Source organism: Octodon degus, unplaced genomic scaffold (assembly GCF_000260255.1).
Source record: "Octodon degus isolate 3935 unplaced genomic scaffold, OctDeg1.0 scaffold00027, whole genome shotgun sequence".
NCBI lineage: Eukaryota > Metazoa > Chordata > Mammalia > Rodentia > Octodontidae > Octodon > Octodon degus.
Window position 1 is genome coordinate 10,616,153 of NW_004524603.1, and position 23,025 is coordinate 10,639,177.

At 40.3% G+C, this 23,025-nt stretch overlaps 1 pseudogene; it reads right to left on the minus strand.

Moving 5' to 3' along the window:
* Window positions 1–15,459: 15,459 nt before the first annotated feature.
* Window positions 15,460–16,530, minus strand: LOC101563362 (annotated as a pseudogene).
* Window positions 16,531–23,025: the final 6,495 nt, after the last annotated feature.

The following is a 23,025-nucleotide window of genomic DNA, read 5'->3' on the forward strand; positions in this document are numbered from 1 at the left end:
CCCTCCCTCAGTCAGTACTACCCTCTGAAGCCCCTTCTCTAGTACTCAAGAGGACTTGGGAGCTCCCTGTTCTGAGCATCCTCCTACCCCTACCCTTTGTTTCTCCCCTCTGCATTTTGTTTACTTGTTGTACACAGATGTAGGCCTGGGTCTCAGCAGCTGCCTTCTAGCTTGGGGGGGCTAGTAGCTGATCTGCTGTCTCCCACCCAGCCTGTGTGGACAGGAGGCACCTGGGCATTGGGGAGCCAAGTCCTACTATCCCCCTGGGGTGGAAGGGCAAGAGAGAAAGGTGGTGATACACTGGTGGCCCTGGTGGACGGGGCATTCAAGGAGCCTCAGTTGCTGCTGTAATAAATTCTACTTTTTGCTAAAAAAATAATTAAAAAATAAAAATAAATAAAAGGGAATATATCAAAAATACACTGCTCAAACTGCCAAGTGAGCAGACAAGCAAACTGAAACTGTTGCATCATTGTTTATAACATAAAGTAAAATGAAATGTAAAAAATAAGCTAAACACTAGCAACAGGTCACAAGTTAAATAAATAAGTTCATTAAAAGTAATTGTATTCTACAAATAAAATTGAAAATATTTATTGGAAATTTTTATGATACATTATTTTGCGAATGTGTCAGATTCCCTTTGAGAAAATGCAGAAATAGTCAAGAGGATAAAAATATAGGGGCCAGGGAGATGGCTCAGTAGAATGAGTGCTTCCTTGGCAAGCGCAAGGGCCTGAGTTCAATCCCTGGTTCCAAAAAAAAAAAAAAAAGGATAAAAGTATCTTCCACCCTAATTAATGTGAGAGGACAGGATAGAAATCACTAGATGATTTAAAAGCAAGCACAATATTTTAATCAAAATCTTTTCATTTCAGAGGAAGAGATAATAAAATATTTGGATTGTAAGGAAAGAGCAAATTTTCTCTTTTGATTTTTTTAAAGAATACAAAATAGTAATTAAAAAACAACATTAGAAACAATACAAAATTTCACTAAACAAAGTAATAGGAATTCAACAATGGCTGCTGTATTGAATGATGTTATCTTCAAATTAGTTATTTCAGTTACCAGATATAAAGCTGCAAAATTGGTTTTAAAAAACAAAATAACAAAAAAAAATTATAGGACATGGCGTATTACCCAGCTATGAAAAAGATAAATTTGAGGCTTTTGTAGATAGCTAAGCAGATATTAAATTGGGAATTTGTATTTAAGTTAGTTCCCCTAAGTTCTGTCTAATCACCTCCCTTTGATGTACCTGGGGTTCACCCTGGTTACCTTTTGCCCCCTCTCCCAATCAAGAGAGAAAGAGTGAGGATGCTTTCATAGATCTGGGTCTACCAAAGTGTCTCAGCTTACCAGGTGCAGATCTATGAAGTTTGAATTCCTCCAGTTGTGCCTGGCTTGGGTCTGGCTGCTGTGTTCAGCTTCTTCCTGCTGTAGCCCATGGAAGTGAACCCACTGTGCCCCTCTGGCAAGATGTTCTGCTCCTAGATTAGGTGAGTAGTTCTGGCCTCTAGCCTCTCTGCAGGAACTTCAGCTGGAGAGTTTCATACCAGGCCTTGGCTGGGTCTGGAGGGTTCCCAAGAGCATGGTGGAAGGTTTCACTCACAAACTGGGCCTGGGCTGGGCATGGAGGGGGCTTTTGTAGAAAGATGCAACTAGAGACTGTATTGGTGTAAAATAAATCAGAGCTGCATGTGCAAACAAATCACACCCACATATGCAAACATCATATTGTCTCACTAATGTTAGAGCCTGAAAGAGTAAATAAAATTTGAAAGATACCATAGATACTATCAAAGGGAAAGAATTTGTTCAACAGGAAGGAAAACCTGGGATGAGGAAAAGGACAAAAGAAAGAAGGGAAAAGGATATATTTGTGTACATATGTGGGATAATTTGGGTATTTATACTGCCGATTTCTGCTGGTCTTTTGAAAGGAGCAGTTAATGCTTAATTTTTTTTCTTATTCTGTCTTAAAGAATTTTCTAAGATTAAGGTAGCTGAGTTTTTGCATACAAAGAATTAGAGTTTAACATTCTCTCAGGCTTTCACAGAGAGCAAATTGGTCAAGTAATGGTCATGACTCATTCACATGGCTGACACTGACAAAGGATCTACAAACTATGGTACAGGGTTCCAGGATAAATCCTGAGGGGATTTCACTGACCTTGTCAGTTACAAAAGTTACATTTCTTGCTATATAGGTCTTGCTTTATCTTGGTCTTAACCAGCCAGGAGAAAAGTATAAAAACAAAGTATAAAAAGTAAAGGCATATTAATATGCTGAGCTGTAAAAGGCTCAAGTCAATAACTTCTGACATTGCCAGTCCTACAGATGACCCACTACTATTATGGACTACTGGACTATACTGGAATATTTTGCTGAATTCACACACCTACAATATTTAAATGGCAATGGAATACCCTTCTCTGACAAAACTAAACCAAAAAAGGGGATACAAATGAACAACCATCTGTATATTCAAAATAGGATAGATATACAGCTACTTTCTCTTAATTCAATGAATAAGATTTGTTCTAATAATGTTTGTGGACAGGTTGTCATGTCTGCATCTTGTACAATGAATAACCACTAAGACAACAATATTCAATGTTTTAATTATTGAAACTGTCCTACTAATCGGTTTTGAAACTGTCTTACTGCTATTTGTTTCTTAATAAAATTATTTTTAAAACATTAGAGTTTAAGGAAAAGCAACAGCTACATTCATGATATAATATAATTTTCCTTTGCCTTTCTATTCTGTGAGGGGGAGGAGGGATGACATGGGGGCGGAAAGAAGAGGTAAGCAGACTAAGAATAGGAGCAATCAGGAAGGAAGGCCCTTATCCTTCCCACGCCAGCATAAAACTTTAAAATGGAGATGCAATACAACCTGTTCAAACACCCAGAGAAACTTGAAATATTCTGAGACAGGAGGGGACAAGTCCATCCCCTATAAAGATTACACAAGGAGTTGAAGAATGTGTTCCACTTTAGAGTATCTTATTTGGGGACTTGAAGAAGATGACTAGAATCTAACAAACATTTTTTCCGTCTTTTTTAATGTATTTGTACAGGGTCTCACTACACTAGTCAGACTCCTAATGATCCTCCTATTTTCAGCCTCCCCAGCACCGGGACTACAGTCATGTGCCACCACTCCCAGGGGTGGGGTCAGTGTTGTGGTGCCAGGAATTGAACCCTGGTCCCTGCACTTGCCTAAACAGGCACTTAGTCCACTGATCTATCTCACCAGTCATGGTACCAAAACTAAGTATGTCAGTCTGTGAAATAAGGGCTTGGCTGACAGACTCATTACATCTTGTTCAAGGGTATAGGTTCCTGTGGAGGTTAAAAATTAAAGTGAGTAGAGGTAAGGAAAGGATAGAACTAAGAGTATAATTAGTAATGGTCAGAAAAGAGCTGAGCTTATGGCTTCTAAGATCTGTAGGCTGCATCTGCAAGGGTGAATAAATGAAGACACCATGTTTCTCCATCTGCTCTCTTGCTCTCTCTCACAAAACACCCTGAAGATGAGCAGGACCAAAAGTCATCAAACTGTCTTCCTAAAGGGGTCTATAACAAACATTTTAGGCATTGCAACCCATACGCCCTTACTTGCAACTGTGCAACTTTGTCATTGTACAACAAAAATATGAAAAGAGTGCTGGGGGTCTTTCAACTATGGGCACATTTGTGTTCCAACAAAAATTCATTTGCAAGAAAACAGGTAGCAGTCTGGCCAAACCCTCAGCCGATTAAAGTACCTGCAAGCAGGCGCAGACACAGGGGATTCGATCCCCGGGAGGAGTTGAACCCTGAGGATGCTGGCCCCACCCCCAGGGCACACTGTGACCAGAATTGAGACTGGGTGTGGTGGTGCATGCCTGTAATCCCAGCTCTTGGAAGGTTGTAAACAGGCAGATCACTATGAGTCTGATCACCCTGGAGGCCCTTCCCTAATACATATATATGAAAATAGGTGGTGGGCATGATTGCATCCACGGGTCAGAGTGTGCTCGCTTCTTCTCAGGACGTTCTATGGAGCAATATGATAAGATCGGATCAACAGGAATGAAGGGGCAGGAAGAGCCCAGAACTCTGACAAGACACAGATGCTACCAGAGCCTAAGTTTGCAGGACAATCCTGGTCTGAAGTAGGCGAGGAACAGAGAGCAGCCCTCAGCAGCCATCGCATGGACGCACTTCTCCTCTGCCCAAACATTTCCTTCTCTACTAGCGCATTCACCTTCTCTATTGCTGCTCTATTCCCAGAGCAGTTCTCAATCAACCTCGCACACACAAAGCTCTACCGCAGAGCCTGGACAACGTTATTGTCTAGCAATAAAGTTGCCTCTATTGATTAAATTCCTCATAGGAAAATCTGGATAATAAATGCGTAAAGACTAACTCAGTTGATCTCCATTGCAGTTACAATGTTCATTGACTTCCAATAGTTGCTAAGTAAACTTGTTTTCAAATATCCATTCAGCTCCTCTAAAGCCTTAGCACTGTGTGTAAGAAAACATCACCGACCACGCATGCAACCAGCATGTTGTAGGTGTTAATCTGGCCAAATGAGTTAAAATATGTATTATCTCATCAATTTCTCTAAAGATTCAAACTAGAATACCTCAAGAAAGACATAGAACATTTTAATAAACTGGAAAAATGAGTGGAAAATAATAATTCAAGTGTCATAACTAAAGACCTGTATTTGACTAAAATGCCAGAAGCAAGTTTCTCTGAAATTGTAGCAGTAAATTTATATTCAAATGTCTAAAAATAGAAGAGAATGAGAAATTAGCTATATTACAAAAAAGGAAATATTTTAGCTTTAAAATGTGTTACATATTTCCCGTTTTTGTGATTTCTAGATTCCTTTACTACACAACAGTGGTCTACACGATTGCGTTTTCTTGAACGTAGATGAATCTGTAGCTCTACGTCCTTCGGTGACCCACTCCTGCTGCACACATTAAGCACACCAATTCTGCAGGTAGCATTTTCTGTCCACAGAAACTACAATCTTAGTATATCGGTTTTTTTTCTTAGTCTGCAAGGACCTAAGAACTGATTAATGACTGATAAAGATGTTTTTTAAAAAAAACTACACAGTTTCTGTGTTTGTGACCTAATGTTTAATTTTGGAGACTAAACAATTTATATAGAAATGGCAGAGTTTTGAGCACTGGCTGACAGTGAATTATAAAGGTCATGCCAGGTTGTCAGGAACATCGAAGATGGAACTAGTTTTATACAAAGCCTTTTTTTTTTTTCTGTACAAACCAAAGTTCTTAGGTGTCAGCAGATGACTGTAGATACAAGCAAATAGCTAAAATACAACTTCAGGGCCAGCCAGATAGCTCAGCAGGTTAAAGTGCCTGTTTGGGCAGACATAGGCGCTGGGGTTCAATCAACCATGGGCCGTGCCAGCTCCGCCCCTGGGGCACGCTGAGACAGTGATTGAGACTGGGTGTGGTGGCACAAGCCTGTAATCCCAGCACTTGGGAGGCTGAAAACAGGAGACTCACTAAGAGGTCAATCTGTGTAGTGAGATCCTACAGACCCTGTACTTGATACATAAAAAAAGATTTAAAAGAATTTAACTGCTTAGAACACAATACTATCAATTATTTGGCTCAGCTTCCTTACTTCACAGTGCAGAATTTATAGTCTGCAGAACAGTCTTGTGCTGTTCACAAAGATAAAAGATAGTTATTGTTTGGGCTGGATTTCTTTCTTTCTTTCTTTCTTTCTTTCTTTTTTTTTTTTTTTTTTTTTTTTTTTCACAATCCAGGATTGAACTCAGGCCCTTGCACTTGCCAGGGATGCTCTTATTCCACTGAGCCCTCTCTCTGGGCCCTGGGCTGGATTTCTTAATGATCAGTCTAACGTTTCAAAATTAAGGAAGGGCATGATGTGAACATTTAGAGAGGTCTTCAGTAGCCCATTGAACATCTTAGTCCACGTTGCCAAGATTCAAGCTTCACTAGCTGACTCATCCAATACGCGCCCTTCTAAATTAGCTAAACAGAACAGAATTCGCCTGCACTCCATCCCACTCATTGTTCCCCAAGAATATTCACTTGACTTTATTGCATTAAGAAAATCTTTAAAACATTTATTTCTCCACCCAACCCCATAACCACAGCTTCTGGTCCTTTCAGAATACGAGCCCTGTTTTCTTCATTTCATGTGCTCATAGAGATTATAGACTCCTCTGGGCTATCAGTTCCCTCCTTTATTTCCTCAGCTAGCACCTCAGGGGTTTCCCGCTATTTGCTGTTGATCTCTACAGCATTTCAAGAAGCTCTATGGATTGTTATTGTCTGCCAATAATCTCAACTCCTTCTAAACAAGTCCTCTGACAGTAATAAGACTAACAACAGACGGAGAAATGGAATCATTCCAGGAAAATTTCATCTTTGCTTCTGCTAATTGGATGCGCTCCTGGATTAAGAACTGAAACCCACACAGGTCAGACTTTTGAAACATTTGGAGTGCAACTGAAGGGGATAGAGAGTAACAGACTTTGAGAAAAGGAGCACAGGGCCTTCATGCTGACATGGTTGGGTTTGGACCCATTTTCTGAGGTCTGAGTATCATTTTTATAACCTAATATTCCTGATTGTAACCCCACAGGTTGAGCTGCACTTGGTTGACATATAGTCAGTTTGTGGTACAAAGAACTCTAAGCAAAAGTGTCCCTTTAGCAATGCTTGTGGGACACCCTCCCAGGTTCATTGGCCTGGGACCTTTTTGCTTCTACTTAACATGAATGATGCTTTCTGCTTGTGCTCGAAAACAAATACTACAATTTTTTCTGCTTCTCTCCTTTGTAATTCTTTCTGAGTTGAGAAAAGAACTCACCAGCCAGACAGTAACCAACTTCACTGGCTCCTAAGACTTCACATGCCAATGAGTTCCAAAACACGAATTGATCATTCCCTTTTGCATCCTCAGAGAAGCATTACATTTTCTGTATCTCAATCATCTCCAAACCAACCCTGCTATTTCCCTTGCCACCACACTGCCTCTGCTTCTTGTAGGATGCAATGTTTTCCCAGCTATCTAATATTAATTCCTGCAACCCTTTCTGCTTCATATCTCTTTTGACACTTTGTTAACCTCTCAACCTCCAAGGCAACAATACATGGTTCAGAAACTTGCCTAGTGTACATCATCTTAAAAATGAGATTCTAATGATTATGATGTCTTTTAAACCCTCCTTAATACTTTGCAATTCCGTTCAATCAACTCTGTTTAGCCACAAGGAGTAATAGGGTAATGATACATACCATAACATGGTTGAACATTGAAAATAGTACATGAACTGCAAGGAGCCAGATGCAATAGTTCATAGACATGATTTATGTGAAATTCCCAAAATAGGCAGATTCGTACAGACAGGCTGTGATTGCCAGGGATTGGATAATGCTTATGGATGGGGCGGATTCTCTTTGAGGATCATAACAATGCTCTGGGATTCACAACTTTGCAACTTACTGAATGGTGCACTATACAATTGCAATGTCATGGCACATAAATTACATCTCAACAACCTTCTTTCTTAAAAACGATTGATAGCACTGCTGATACCAATGACTTAAGCCTGAGTAAATGTTCCATTATCATTTCCACCTTTCATGGACTGAGATTTTTTTCCAAATTAAAACTAACAAGACAGCACATACCCTAGTGAATTTTCAGTAGAACCATTACTATAAAAAAAAATATCATTCAGTAATGGCCCCATCAAATAATAATGAATAACCAATAAAACAAAAAAAGTTTAAAACATTCCATTGCATATAGCAAAATCAGCTGAAAAAATAGGTCCCTAATACCTAAATTAAAATTTGTAGAAACATTATGTTCTGTATCACTCTGCTTTAGAAAATAATACAACAGTTATTTTATATATAATATAATTGTGAATGGTAAGCTCTGAATACAGTGAAATGTCTAATTAATCTCCCAGGATAGCATATTGAACTTCATGTAACCTAACAAATTTGTTTGTGAATCTAAATAAATAGTAAAGCTGCTGAGAGCCAGCCAAATAGTTCAGTGGATTAAAGCACCTGCAAGCAGGCGCAGGGAACAGGGCTCAATCCCTGGGCCTGCATTGCCAGCCCCACACCAAGGGCATATTGAGAGGATGACTGCGACTGGGTGTGGTGGCACTCGCCTGTAATCCCAGCTCTTGGGAGGCTGTAAGCAGGCGGATCACTACAAGTCTGATTTAGTAGTGAGACCCTGAACACCCTGTAGACCCTTCCCTAGAATACAAAAAAAGCCAAAACAAAACAAACAAACAAACAAAAAAAAAAAACAGTAAAGGTAAAGCTGTTGGATATGAAATGGTAATTGACTCAAAGAAATAATCTTCTCTCTTATTAACATGAAATTGTAGAGTTATTCCTTTTGAGAAAGTTCTGATTGTGCAATGTATGTTAAGCAGTGTACTGGATTTAGTAAATTTCTAGTAGGGCTCCCGTAGTGCCTTGTTGATTCGAGATGAAAAGCGAAATGTTCAATTGTGCCTCTCTTCCTCACTAAAGGATATTGGTTGTTATTTTTCTTTGGGGCTTAGAAGATAAGGACCACTTGTGCAACAAAATGGATATCCGAACTTCAAAAGAGTACGAGGCTGTGTTTGAACGAATCGATTCATTTTTTTTTTTTTTTCTTTTTGGAAAACTATTCCGTATTCTACTCAAGCCCAAACATCTCAAAAAAGACTTTTTAAATTATAGTATTCTCCATTCTGCCAGGAGGTTGGAATGAAGAGCTACCTTTCTCATCAGCCAAGCTTATGAAGTATTCATTCCCATCACCTCCCTATTCACCACCCTTCCATTTCCCACAGCTGTTCACTTGTTCAACACAGGGTTTAAAATAGAATTATTTTTAGTTTACAAGATTTTTCCTCCCTCAGGACTTTTTTTTTCAAACCTATAGCTCTCAGTTCTATTGCATGGGCAAAAATTACATTTTCTTTTTGTCTTGGATATTGACAGAATAGCAAGGTCTCCAAGCCCAAGCTGATCAAATGTTCTATTTCTCTGTGTTAAGGAACATTTTCCTCAGGAGTGCTGTCATCGGGCTAGAGCCTATAAAGAAGAAGATACCACGAGAAGACCAGAGACACCCTCGGCCATTGGATTTTCACTTTGTACCCAAAATTCCACCTATGATTTTGACCACAAGAAATTTAATTTTCATACATAAGAAGTAATTGGATCTCAAACACATTGAGTGAGCAATAAAAATGATCTGAATGATTTGTAAATTAGAACTTGAGTATATAGTACAAATAAATGTGTATATGAATATGTATATATGAATATACGTATAAGAAAGGTTTCTGTTCTCTTAGTTCACATGTCAATTCACTAAGTTCTGTCTTTGCAGAAGAGAAAAAAAAATGTTAAAATGAAAATGTTAACCAGAAAATGAAAACAGAAGAATAAAGACAATGATTTAATAAAAGTTCCTGGATATATTTTTAAAAATGATTTTAAACCTCTGAGAAAGACAGAATGATAGAATTCTGTTAATTTTTTCCTGGCTAATTCCCTCAGGCCATTCCATGCTGCACTGGGAGCTGCTGTGGCTCCCTCATTGTTCATTGTTATCTGTGTGTGTGTGTGTGTGTGTGTGTGTGTGTGTGTGTGTGTGTGTTTTGTATATTAGGGAAGGGTCTACAGGGTGTTCAGAGTCTCACCACTAGACTGGACTTTCAATGATTCTCCTCTTTTCAGCCTCCCAAATCCTGGGATTAAAGGCACGCATCACCATGCCCAGTCTCAATTGCCTTCTCCGCACGCCCCAGGGGTGGGGCCGGCCCAGCAGGCCCGGGGATCGAAGCCCCAGCCCCTGAGCCTGCTTGCAGGCACTTTAATCCACTGAGCTCTTTGGCCTGCCCCATTGTCATTTTATGTCACAGTTCTACATTCACTCTGCTGCCCCTATGTAGGCTAAGGGTCTCTGAAGGCAGAGACTGCATACCATTTCTATACCTTCAAACTCTGGCCCTGTAAGATCTTAACAAAAAAGTAAGTGAAGGGAAGAAGAAAGAGGAAAAAGAAAAGAAGGAAGAAGAGAGACAGAAGGAAAGAAGAAAGCAAGGAAAGGAACTAGAGCGACTCATCTGTATTCCCTGTTTCTGCATCCAGTTTCAGATCAAAACTATTTATGAAATTATGTTACTGCTGACTTGCCCAATGTAATTAGGTCTGGACAGTTGGCTCTGTGCTGAACATGTGCAGACATTATTTTTCCCATTTAAGACAATAAAATGATTATTTATGTAGTACGTACCTTTTGTTATGTAGTATAAACCACAGATGATTGAAGATATACAGAAGGATTTGCCTAACTTATATGTAAATGCTGCTGCAATTTATTTGAATAAACTGCAGCATCTGTGGAATTGGTGGCCACTGGGGTCCTAGGTCCAATTTTGCATGACACAAAGTGTCAGCTCTGTGTATGCTCCTTAATGTTAAAAGCAAAACTGCATTTTTTCTAGATTTCATCATAATTTTTCCTTCCTTCTGACCCTTGTACAACCCTAAAATTTATAAGCTTTCCTAACAGTGACCATCAGTTAAATTAATTTCCTTTGACATCTACAAAACCATAGTAATCAAATAAAAAAAAGTTCAAATCTCAGTGCAGAGGACTGGAGAGATAGCTCAGCAGTCTAAGTGCCTGCCTGGCAAGCGCAAGCACCCGGGTTCAATCCCTGGTACTGCATGAAGTGTCAGCCCCACGCTGTGCCAGTTACCAAAACCAAGCTTGGTGGTACACACCTGTAATCCCAGCACTGGGAAGACTGTTTTGTTTTTTGTTTTTAATCATTACTTATCCTCATTTAATAAATACATTAATCACTATAATAAATTGGCATTTTCCAATATGTTATCCCATTTCTATCTATCCAATTGTCATTCCAGACACATGTTTTATATTAAAATATTCCTACTTCCATAACTGTTTCTCTAAAGTGTGCAGAAATATTTATCTAATCTTTAAAAGAATAATGGGCAGGGGAGATAGCTCACTAGAATAAGCATTGGCCTGGCAAGCACAAGATCCTGAGTTCAATCCCCAGTACTGCAAAAACAAAACAAACAAAAAATAAAAGAATAACTATCTCAGCTTTAAAAAAAGTAGTTAGGATAGATATACAGCTAACTTCTATTAGTTCAATGAGAAGAAAGTTTTGCACTAATTTTGTTTAGGCAAGATATCATGTCTGCATCTTGTCCTCTGAATAACTACTCTGAACAATATGCAATGTATTAATTATTATAACTGTTCTACTAACCTGTTTTGAAACTGTTTCACTGCTATTTTTCTCATTAAAAATAATAAAAAATTAATGAAAGAAATGATACAAAATATTTGAAATTTAAACACTAAAATAAAAAGACAAACATTTCTTGAGAAAATTTTCCTTACAGCCAATATACCCAATAGAGATTTAGTGCATACTAAATTAAAATGTAGATAGGATGAATACCATTAAAAATAAAAATTACAGGCCTGGGGAGATAGCTTAGGAGAATAAGCGCTTGCCTGGCAAGCGCAGGGTCCTGAGTTCAATCTCCAAGACCACAAAAAAGAAAACTAATAAATAAAATTAAAAATATAAATTAATATTGGCAAGGAGGCAAAGAAAGGATTACTCTTAAAAGCATTTTGAATCTAAAAGTTGGCTCAAAAATAATCTTAAAACAATAACTACTGAGAGAAAAACATAGCATCTGTGAACACATATACCTGAAGAGTGTTTATGACTAGAAAGGATTGTCTCTGCAGAAGCAATCTTTTGTCTTTTCCTTCTGGTTTCTACTCATTATTTATAATATGGTAGGCTACTTGATTCTTTGAAATCAGTGTATAGATATACACCTTTCTTAGCATGTAGTAACTTTACAAAATATTGAGTCTCCTGGTGGCGCTGGCTTAAATGTAGGCACATAAAAGTACAGAGTAGATGCCATCTACTGCCCCTCTCACTCTCCAGTGGCTCCTGTTCCTCACGCCTCCTGATTCTCTTCCTTTGTCTAATAGTTTCTCTTCTACTTTCATGTCACTTTTTTCTCCCTAGTATCAAGGAAATCCTATGATATTTGTCATCCAGATTTCTGTATCTGGATTACTTCACTTATCATAATGACACACTCAAAAAACTCCAGCTATCCTAAGAATGCCTGGTTTAGCCTAAATTTAATGTATTAAAGTAAATTCAAAAATACCCCTATGTGTATGAACATCATGCAATCATTCCTCCAATGGAAAACTAAAAAATAAAATTGATCATCACTTAGGGGATTGCATAGTACTTATCTTGGAATCAATTCTCCAGGCCCAAGCAGTTTTAATTAATGGAAAATGAACCAATGGGTGGAGACTATCTTAGGAATTCTGAATATGTCCTAAGCATTTTATATCTCACTGATATTGTTTTGCTCATTATTATTACAGCTAACATCTCATAATGCACACATTTTCATGTTACAGTGTGTATCACTGTTATAATTCCTGTATTTAAGAACTGTGTGAAACTCTTCCTTGACCTTCTCAACTGAAAAGACAAGATGCATTTGATTGTACATTTTCCTAAAGCACAAGGAAGTACTGTTAAAGGGGAGGGAAAGTACGAAAAGGAGGATTAAAGATAGCAGTTCGTCGTCATGTAAGTCAGTAGTGTCCCAAATTTTCTGATCAAGATTATGGGGCCAAAGAGGAAAGTGATCGATGATGTGGAGTGTGCCTAAGGAGAGTCACATGGAGAGAAAACGTTCTCTCAGGCTTTCACAGCGAGCACATTCTCTGAGCAATGGCCCTGACTCATCCACATGGCTGACACTGACAAAGGATCTATAATCTGAGGTACAGGATCTCAGCATAAATCGTGAGGGGATTTCACTGACCTTATCAGACCCAAAAGCTACAACTCTTGTTGCATAGGTCCTGCTTTACCTTGGTCTTATCCATCCAGCAGAAAAGTATAAAAATGAAATATAAGAAGTAAAGCCATGCTGTTATGTTGAGCTGTAGGGGACTCAGGTCAACAATTTCTCACATTTCCAGTGAAGCGGAAGACTCAATACTCTTATGGACTACTGAAATATTTTGCTGAGTCAACACACCTATAATATTCAAATAACGCAACTAAACAAAAAAGGGAATATAGATAAATGTCCACTTTGTGTCTGTGTATTCAGAGTGGTTGGGATAGATACATAGTTACATTCTCTTAATGAATAGAGGGATTTGTTCTAATAGTGTTTGTAAATAGGATATCATGTCTGCATCTTGTTCAACAAAGAACCACTAGGAATAATGTATGTAATGTGTTAATTATTAAAACTGTCCTACCAATTTGATTTGAGAAAAAAATAAAATTTAATTCCTGAAAAAAAACTAAAAATTAAAAAAAAGCAGTTAGTATGCAAAAGTGATGCTTATATACCAGGAATTTATGATGCACTTGGACAGAAAATGAAAAGCTATGGACTCAAGGGCTTAGGACAAAGAAATGAGAAAGTATGAGTTCAAGCAGGTGGCTTTACCAGGGGAGTTGCCATCACTTCTAGGCTGATGGGTATTTCCTGGTGGACTAGAAAAGCTGCTCCAACCAGAAACAATTTCCACTTTCTTAATCCTTTGAGTACTTTCACCTGCCCCTTTACCAAACTGGGCTACCTTATGCTGTAAGTTCAGTCTATTAAGCACCTCATAAACGGGTCACAATAGCATGATCTGTTTATTTTGATGTTATGATTTCCAGAGATATAGCATATTTTTATCTGCATTGGAAAATATTAAATTCTTGAAGTTTCGTGTCTGCATAATTATTACAATGCTTCTGCAGGCGCACTGTAAAATCTAGAAAGGCAAGCCCTGAATAGTTCAGTGAACCTTTTAGAGTTTTCAGTGATACAAACAGCCTGCTGTGGCACGTGCTCTCTAGGGTCACCACCCCTGGTCTAGATGGTAACCGCTTTGTAGACAAAGCAGCTTTCGATGACATCAAGACAATAGCCTTACCCTCAATACCATCTATTTGGCTAAGAAATGTACTCCAAATTGAAAACATACAAAACTCAAAGCAATTCCACATATTCTGATAAAAACTGCAAGAAGCCTATATTCGTCACCTTAATTCCTCTTCATCAAAAGGGTCTAACTGAATGCCCTGCAGAAATGCCTCACCAACCACCTGGACAGTTGTTCAAAGGCTGGTCCCCTGGAATCCACCCCAGGGGTCCCCTGAAATCTACCCCAGCTGCTGAAGCAGAACCTTTGCAGGTGGCTCCTGATCTGAATGTCAGCAGACTTTTCTACCTTGCATGGATGTTTGCTCAAATTTCAGATCTCTGGATTAATGCCAGAGCTTGTGTGGGACAGACAGGCACTTGGCCAGCCCTGGGCACAAAGGAGTTTGCCCACCAGAAGGAACTGTCTGTCCTCTCCTCCCTCTACCCCCTGTGGGGCTCCAAGGTTTTTCTATCAATGACATAGATTAGATGCTTCAAGTACTCCAAAGCCCAAAGGTTAATGAGGCATCTCATTCATATTGCATGATTGCTTTTTGCCCTTCTCTGCCTGCGAGACACCCAATGGAACAGCACAATCAATAGAATACTATCGGAAGTACCAGACAATTAGAAGATCCGAGAAATAATCCATATACTCCTGCTGTATGTAAAGAGAATGCCCTCCATTAATAAATCATCAACAGAGATCATTATTTCAGCAGAATTTGTCAATGTGTGGGACAATAAAATACTTCAAACCCTAGGGATAGAGAGCTACCCACTTATTCTTTCAGCTACTCTATTCTGAATGTGCCTGTTTTTACATCTCCCGTTTCTTATTCTCAAGACTGTTGATCCATTCCTTTGTTCTTTGTGCTTAAGGGCTGCAGAAAGCTTTTTATTCCGATGCCAAAATGTTCACTCATGGAGCGGTGATGGAAATGGTGGGAGAAATTTAATGTATCTGTGAGGAAAACCAGTACCTCTGATATGCACTTTCTAAGCTCCCCAAATATTGGGTGTATTCTCAAGCTTACTTATTGATTAAATTTTCTCCTCAAGCCTTTGGGAGGGCTGTTCTTTACTGGTTTTGTTGATATGCTTCCTTTTCCTATGCTGCTTAACTCTCCTATATAGCACTTAATTTTATTTTTTTTTAAAATTTGATTTATAATAATGGAAGTCATCACTGAGTAAACAAAGTATCACAGAAATTTTGCACATATTATCTCTAAATCTTACAATGTTTCCAAAAATATGTTCAAGACTATTAAAATGCTTTTTGTTTGTTGTTTGTTTGTTTGTTTGTTTGTTGCTGGGTACGGTGGGCTTTATTGATGGTGTGCAGTGGCAGCGAGTCAGGCTTCCAAGGCCCCTCCCCTTCTAGGGGGTCTGGGATGGAAGCCGTGTGGGGGGGAGATTCTCAGTGTTGGGGCTGAGTGGGACAGTGACTTCTACAGCATGGCCTCTCTGTCTCTCTGGTCTTGATGGGCTGTGGTGGGAGAGCCACTTACTTGAGGCCACCACCCTGTTGCTGTAGCTGAACTCACTGTCATACCAGGAAATGAGCTTGACAAAGTGGTCATTCAGGCGATGCCAGCCCCAGCATCAAAGGTGGAAGAGTGGGTGTCACTATTGAAGTCGCAAGACACAACCTGGTCCTTGGTGTAGCCCAGGATGCCTTTGAGGGGATCATCTGATGCCTGCTTTATCACCTTCTTGATGTCATCATATTTAGCTGCTTTCTTCAGGCAGCAGGTCAGATCCACCACTGAGGCTTTAGGAGTGGGCACATGGAAGGCCATGCCTGTGAGCTTCCTGTCCAGCTCTGGGATGACCTTGCTCACAGCCTTGGCAGTGCCAGTGGATGCAGGGATGATGCTCTGGGCAGCCCCACACCATCACGCCACAGCCTCCCAGAGGGGCTGTCCACAGTCTTCTGGGTGGCAGTGATGGTGTGGACTGTAGTCATGAGTCCCTCCATGATGCCAAAGTTGGCATGGATGACCTTGACCAGTGGGACTAAGCAGTTGGTAGTACAGGAAGCGTTGCTGACGATCTTGAGAGAGTTGTACTTCTCGTGATTCATACCTATCACAAACATGGGGGCATCAGCAGAAGGGGCAGAGATGATGACCCCTTTGGCACCACCCTGCAGGTGAGCCCCGGTCTTCTCCATGGTAGTGAAGACACCAGTGGACTCCACCACATACTCAGCATCAGCATCACTCCACTTGATGTTGGCGGGATCTTGCTGTTAGAAGATGTGATGGCCTTTCCAGTGATGACAAGCTTCCCATCCTCAGCCTTGACAATGCCATAGAACTTGCCGTGGGAGGAATCATACTAGAACATGTAGACCATGTATTTGAGGTCAATGAAGTGGTCATTGATGGCCACAACACCCACCTTTCCAGAGTTAAAAGGAGCCCTGGTGACCAGATATCCAACATGGCCAAAATCTATTCACTCTGACTTTACAATTTTGTCTGGATTGCTGCTGGCTGCATGGAAGAATGGCTTTCAGCAGGCACGCAAGAGCAGAGAGTGAATTTTCTTTTTTAAAAAAAAGGAAAAGGTCCCAGGACTAGTTAATTTAAGAACAACTATTTCCTGACTTTTACATTCGCAGAATATAGTCACCTGTTAAATCATTGAAGGGAATCTATAAGAGGGATCTCTGACAGAAGAGGGTTTTTTTTTCAAGCTAACTTACCCAAGAATTTTTGCTTTTCAAATTCAAGGAGAAGCAATCAGAGTATACCTGCTCCAGATACCTAAGCTGGAGTCCCTTCCCATCCTCCCTCTAACTTTCCAATTAATGTTTTTTTTTCCTATAAATGTGTGCTTCAGTTGTAAATTCCATGTCTACTAAAGCATGCCAAGATGGAGCTGCTCCAGCCTGCTCCAAAATTCTCTAAGACTCCATAACTTCCTGGAGCTGAACACTGTAGACAGATGAGCCCCTGGCAGGAAAAATGGGCTTATTGTAGGTCCTCTAATCCTTTTTGCCCTTCCCCTAACTCCTCCATAACAGATTCCCTTGGGATGCCACAAAATCAAAGGGGCGTTAAAATAATTGGCTGAAAGATACAGTTGCACAGTCCTTATTGCCTATTGATTTCTCTCAGAGAAGTGTTAGTTCTTTTCCTGAAATTCCTACATTGTGGACAAATCTTTCATTCCTTGGGATGTCTGAATTATTGATACTCTTATTTCTCTAGTTGTCAGCTCTGTGCTAACTCTATACGCCTCCTCTCTCCCTTTTTTAAATTAATAAATGTTTGCAATGTATAATGAATACTTCTATCCTGCAACTCCCACTTCTGGGGTGCAGACTCCCCCCCCCTTTTTCTGGTAATCCTTCACCTTTGGTGAACATGGACCCTGAGGCTTACATGAAGGTCTCCTGCTACCCCATCCTTTTCCTTCCACGCATCGTTGATGACAGTTAACCACCATTCCCATCAGAGTAGAAATCTGGTTTCTTAGCCACATAGCATGCAGATTTGAGTGGGTGGGTTAAATTCATGTGCAGCTAAGCTTTCAGGAACTTCTATACCTAATGCCTTCTCCAACTCTATTGGAAAACACCAACACGCATCTTTCTCAGCCTCAGAGCTTGGTCAGCCCCAAAGGCAGATCCTAAAGGCCTCGTGCCCCCTGGCTTGACCAAGCTGATTAATGCTTCTTTCCTGCCCGTCGAGGGTAAGGAGTGCGGAACGGGATATTCTCATGGCTGAGGTCCCCAAGGAAAAGAAAGCGCGCCGAGCAGACATGAGCAACAACAGCAAGCAAGTGTCCTGATTGTCTGGCTCGCATGCATTAGGCCTTATAGAGGTTCACATTCTCCTGCACTGGCATAACCACGCCGCGCATGCGCAGTTGTCCACGCTAAGTCCCGCTTACAGAAGTGTACCACATTGTGTGCCTGTGCTACACAGCGGAGTCATGTCCTTATGTGTCCACAGATGTCCCAGCCTTGGAGTAATCCAGAGTAGCTGCCCACACTGCCCTACACCCCCACCTGTAATCCCAGCGATCGGGAGGCTGAAAACAGGAGGATCATTACAAGTCTAAGCTGCGTAGTGAGACGGTAGCAAATACATTTTTTAAAAAAACAAAAAAGGAGAATAGAGAAATGAGTCCTAAGGTTAGATAGGTGCTCAGATTTAGACCCCTGAAAAGTCCCTTTCCCACTTGCACTTTACTTTCTGTTCTTTGGGTTATGAATTCATTACATGGATGTTTGCAGTAGGTGATGATCTTTTTGGTTCCTTTCTCTTTTTTACACGTACATGCTTCTAGTGCATGAGTCTTACATTGCTTGTAGGAAATGGGTACACGTGCACAACACATCTGAATTCCTCTGCTCGTACCCTTTCCTTCTGTTTCTTCCCCCCTCCCTCCATCTTTCCATCCCTCTTCCCTTTTAAAAAGATCTACATCCCTACTTCCTACCTTCTCTTTGTTTTGCTCTTTATTAATACTTTGGGTTTCTCCTATAAGGGAACCACGCACCATTTCAGCCTGTGCCTCTGATGTATCTCACCTAATGCTATGACCTCAGGTGTGTCCACTTTCCTGCAAATGGCTCAAGCTTGCCTTTCCTTAGGGTAGAGCAGTACTCCACTGTGCACACATATCATATTTTCTTTACCCACAGCTAAATACTGACTATAGCCAGTGCATCCATCAGCACATGAATGGATAAAGAAGATGTGGTTGGTCTTTTGAGCTCCTTTGGGCCTCTGGACTTAAGCCTGTTTTTGAGAGAGAATTTGCCTTGTTGTGTGAGCCCTTTGCAGCTTCTGTCCTCATACACTGAAGACCTGCTGGGAGGATGGCAGAAGAATGCCAACAGTGCTGCATCCCTGTGTAGTGGCCCCCAATCCCCTGCAGGGAGCATGGGCTGGGCCACGTGGGGCGGACTTCATCAGCCAGCACATCCAACTGGCTGGTTCTGTCACTTTGGCCCTCACGATAAAATACTGCTGCTTAGTTTGATACATGCGCTCAAAACAAAAGTTAAGAAGTGAGGACTTCAGGGAACATAGCCACCCACTGTGGAGAGGACAGCTGGCATTCAGCTGGTGACCCTGCATTTCCCATCCGTGACACCACCTGCAGTCCTGCAGGCTGGTATTCCGGAGCTGTTAGTGCAGCCCCAGGGCAGTTTGTAAGTGGAAGTCAGCAGCCCCTGCAGAGTCTAGGCCCATGCAGTACTGGTGCTGCACAGGCCCTGTGGCCAGAGTGCCCGGAGAAATGGCTCCTGGGTGGCTTTGGTGTGCACTGTGGCCACCAGGCACACACAGTCAAAGCCCCACAGAGCCAGCCTCATAGATGCAGTCAGAAGTCGAAGAGCTGCAGTTGCCCTCAGCCAACTCCATGCCAGCAGAATTTGTCATTGGCTTCAGCCATCAGCAAATGCCAAGCCAACTCCAGGTTTTGGTTCCCTTCCGCACGGGACAGCAGAGGCACTGACCTATGTTCAAACAACCTGAACACAGAAGAGGCCGAAGCCTGAAAATAGACACTAATTCAGGAAGGCCACAGCTTCCAAGAAGAAGCCACTGATCAGGCACTGGCTCCAAGAAAAGCCCAGGGCAATCATGCATTTCAAAAACAGTATGGATTTTTCACTCTGAAAATGATTCTTTATGCATAACAGGCTAGAGCTGAAAAAGAAACCCTGCGTGGCACCTGCCATTTTTGAGCATGAATGCAGGCAGCATTGGGAGAAGGAATTTATTGTTTAAAACTGAGCCACGGAACAACTACAGAACAACTTCACTGCAGGGTGGCAGGTGTTATCCTACCACAGTGACTACATGAGAGACAGTTGCAGAAAGACCGAGACACAGCATGAAGCTTAAATTCAGGCCAGGAAGGACACAAGCCGCACATTCTGTGGTGGGAAAGCACTCCAGCGTAGCTTTGAGAGACAGCTGAGTCTGAAAATACTGGCATTAAATCCAGCAGTTTTCTTCAATCCCACCTCACTGCCTACATGCAGCACAGAGACAAGTTTTCTGGTTGCTTTCCCCACCTACAATTAAGCAACGCTGCACAGTTAAGAGGGTTGCCACAGACCGGGGTGTACAGACAGAAGGGTCTGTAGAGCAGGGTGACACCCAATAAAATAAGCCATGAAACTGGATCAGGAAGACCTGTGACTTGCTGGACGCTAAGACTTGAAGATCCTAGAAACAAACCACTCATTGAAAACTACTGAGGTTTTTGTTTCTGTGGACTTGTTTTTTTCTTGGTCTCATTTTTTTGGGGGGGGGGTCATTTTTCTTTTATTATTTTCTTGTGATTTTTTTATTTTGTGTGTGTGTGTGTGTGTGTGTGTGTTGTCCTATATTTTGCTCTCTATTTTTCTTTGTTTTCTTTTTTAAAGAGAATACAAAATGGTCTTTTAAAAAATCTTTAGATGTGATGCAGAATTTCACTAAGCAAAATAATAGGAATTTGACAATGGGTGCTGTATTATATATTATCTTCAAATTAGTTGTTTGTATCACCAGATATAAACATGTAAAATTGTTAAAACAAAAATATTTAAAAGATATAAGAAACTAAAAAGAAGGAAAAATATTGAGCATTAACTACTCCTTTCAATAGATCAGCAGAAATCAGCTGTACAATCCAAGCTAACCTGTATATATGCATAAATATATCTTTTCCTATTTGTCTTGTGTGCTCTTTCTGCTTAATTTTATCTAATTACTTTAATTTCCTTTTGTTTGTTGATCAAATTAATTTTCTCATTGCTAAGAGAAAAATCTCTGGCACTCAAGGGTAGAGAAGGAAAGGTTTTCTTAATTCATAGTTCGGAGAGGTCCGTTATGAGTGGGGTCCAAGACTCAGTGGCTCATGGCAGAGGGGCAGCAGGTCCTGGCGGTGCAAGACAGCAAAAGCAACGAGAGGGGATCAAACTCTTTCTGTCCCTTATATTGCATGCAGGCTATCCACCTTGGGGTAGGAGCAGCACTCACACCCTCATTTTTCTTACCCAGAACTGTGGCAATCAGTGGACTGATTTACTAACCGTATGCCCTCCATTCCAGCACCACATACCCTGGATCCAGCCACCTCTGAAAAAGCACTGAGCCCTTGGGGGGCACATCTAGATACAAAGGATAACACTCCTTAATATGATCCTTTGTTTCATTTTTCTCTTCTTCTCACCTACTTTTAATTTTTCAAATTTTACTTTTCCTTCCTCTCCCATTTCCAATCTCTCCATCTTTGCTAATATAACCACTAAGCATTATTAATCTTAGATACTTAACTCTATGCTCTTACTGTCAAATGCTTTTTCCATTGCTAGTACAGGTGTAGTTGTTGCATTTGATAGATATTTGTCGTATGTCAACATTTTATTTCTCTTAGTGTTTATTCTGTAATCTATAGTATAACTACAGATTTTTTTTCTTATGACTAAGAGTGATACTTTATTGCTTTTTACTGTATGCCAATAACTAATTTTTTCCATGCTATTATTGTTGGTGATTTCATTGCTATTGACAGGGTGGAAAGTTGCTATTAATTGGCTTTCTCTGTATGCCAATATCTGTATAGTTCAATGTTAATTATGTTGGTCTAATATCTTGTGTTTTATAGGTAAATGAAGTGGGGTAAATGTTTATAATAAAATATCTGAATAAACATAGACCTACTAAAAGTGTCTTATAGATTAAAAATTGGTTTTGGGGTATAGCAAGATAGCTCAGCAGACTAAGTTCCTGCTTTAGCAAGCGCAGGGACCAGTGTTCCATCCCCAGGCCCACATGCCTCACGGCCCCACCCCTGAGACTGAGTCCGGGTGTGGTGGTGCCTGCCTATGATCCCAGTGCTGGGGAGGCTGAAAACAGGAGGCTCACTATGAGTCTGAGCTACATAGTGAGACCCTTACCAAATCCATAAAATAAAAATCAATCAATCAATCAATCAATCAATCAATCAAATGGGTTTTGGCATTTGTAATTGGTTATTTCTTGATGGTAACCATTCTGTCTGAAGTGAGAAGAACTCTCAGCATTGTTTTAATTTACAACTCTCAAATAGCCAGTGATGTTGAATACCTTTTCAAATATTTATTTGTAGCTTGAATTTCTTTATCTGAGAAAAGAAAATTCACTCAGATGCTGATTTTTTGATTGATCACTGAATTTTGGAGGTCAAATTTTATTCAGTTGTTTACATTTTATATATCTAAATGTGAGGATCAAATGGCTATAATTTTTCCCACTCTGTGGATTGTGTTTTCACCCTGTTGGTGATTGGTTTTGCTGTATAAAAGCTTTTTGATAGGATGGGGGTATATTTGTTGACATTTCATAGTACTTCCCATGTTGTTTGGGTTTTGTTCATAAAGTCTTTGGCTGCATTTATTTCTTCAAGATTATTGCCTATTTTCCCATTCAGTAGATTTAGTGTTTTTGTTTTAATATCTAGATTGCTGATTCTTTTCACTTTAGTTCAGTGTATGGTGATAGGCATGGATCTAGTTTGGGACTTCAACATGTGGAAAGACAAATCTTTTTTCCAGCACCATTTATTAAAATGGCTATTTTTCTTCCAATGATTATGTTTGACTCCTTTGTCAAAGATAAGGTGGATGAGTGTGTTTGGGGTTGCACCCACATCTTCTATGCTCTTCTGCTAATTCTCAGGTCTTTTGTCCGCCAGTGCCATGCTGATTTTATCACAGTAGCTTTGTAGTATAATTTTAGCTCAGGGATTGAGATGTCCACTGACTTGACTTGGTGGCCCAGGGTTGCATTTCTATTCTAGGTCTGTTCTGGTTCCAAGTGAATTTTAGGAATGAATGAACTAGAACTAGAATGAATTCTAGTTCTGTAAGGTATGCTAATGGTATTTTTTATTGGGATCATATTTAATCTGTATAACAGTTTGGGGAGTAGGGCCATTCTCACTGTT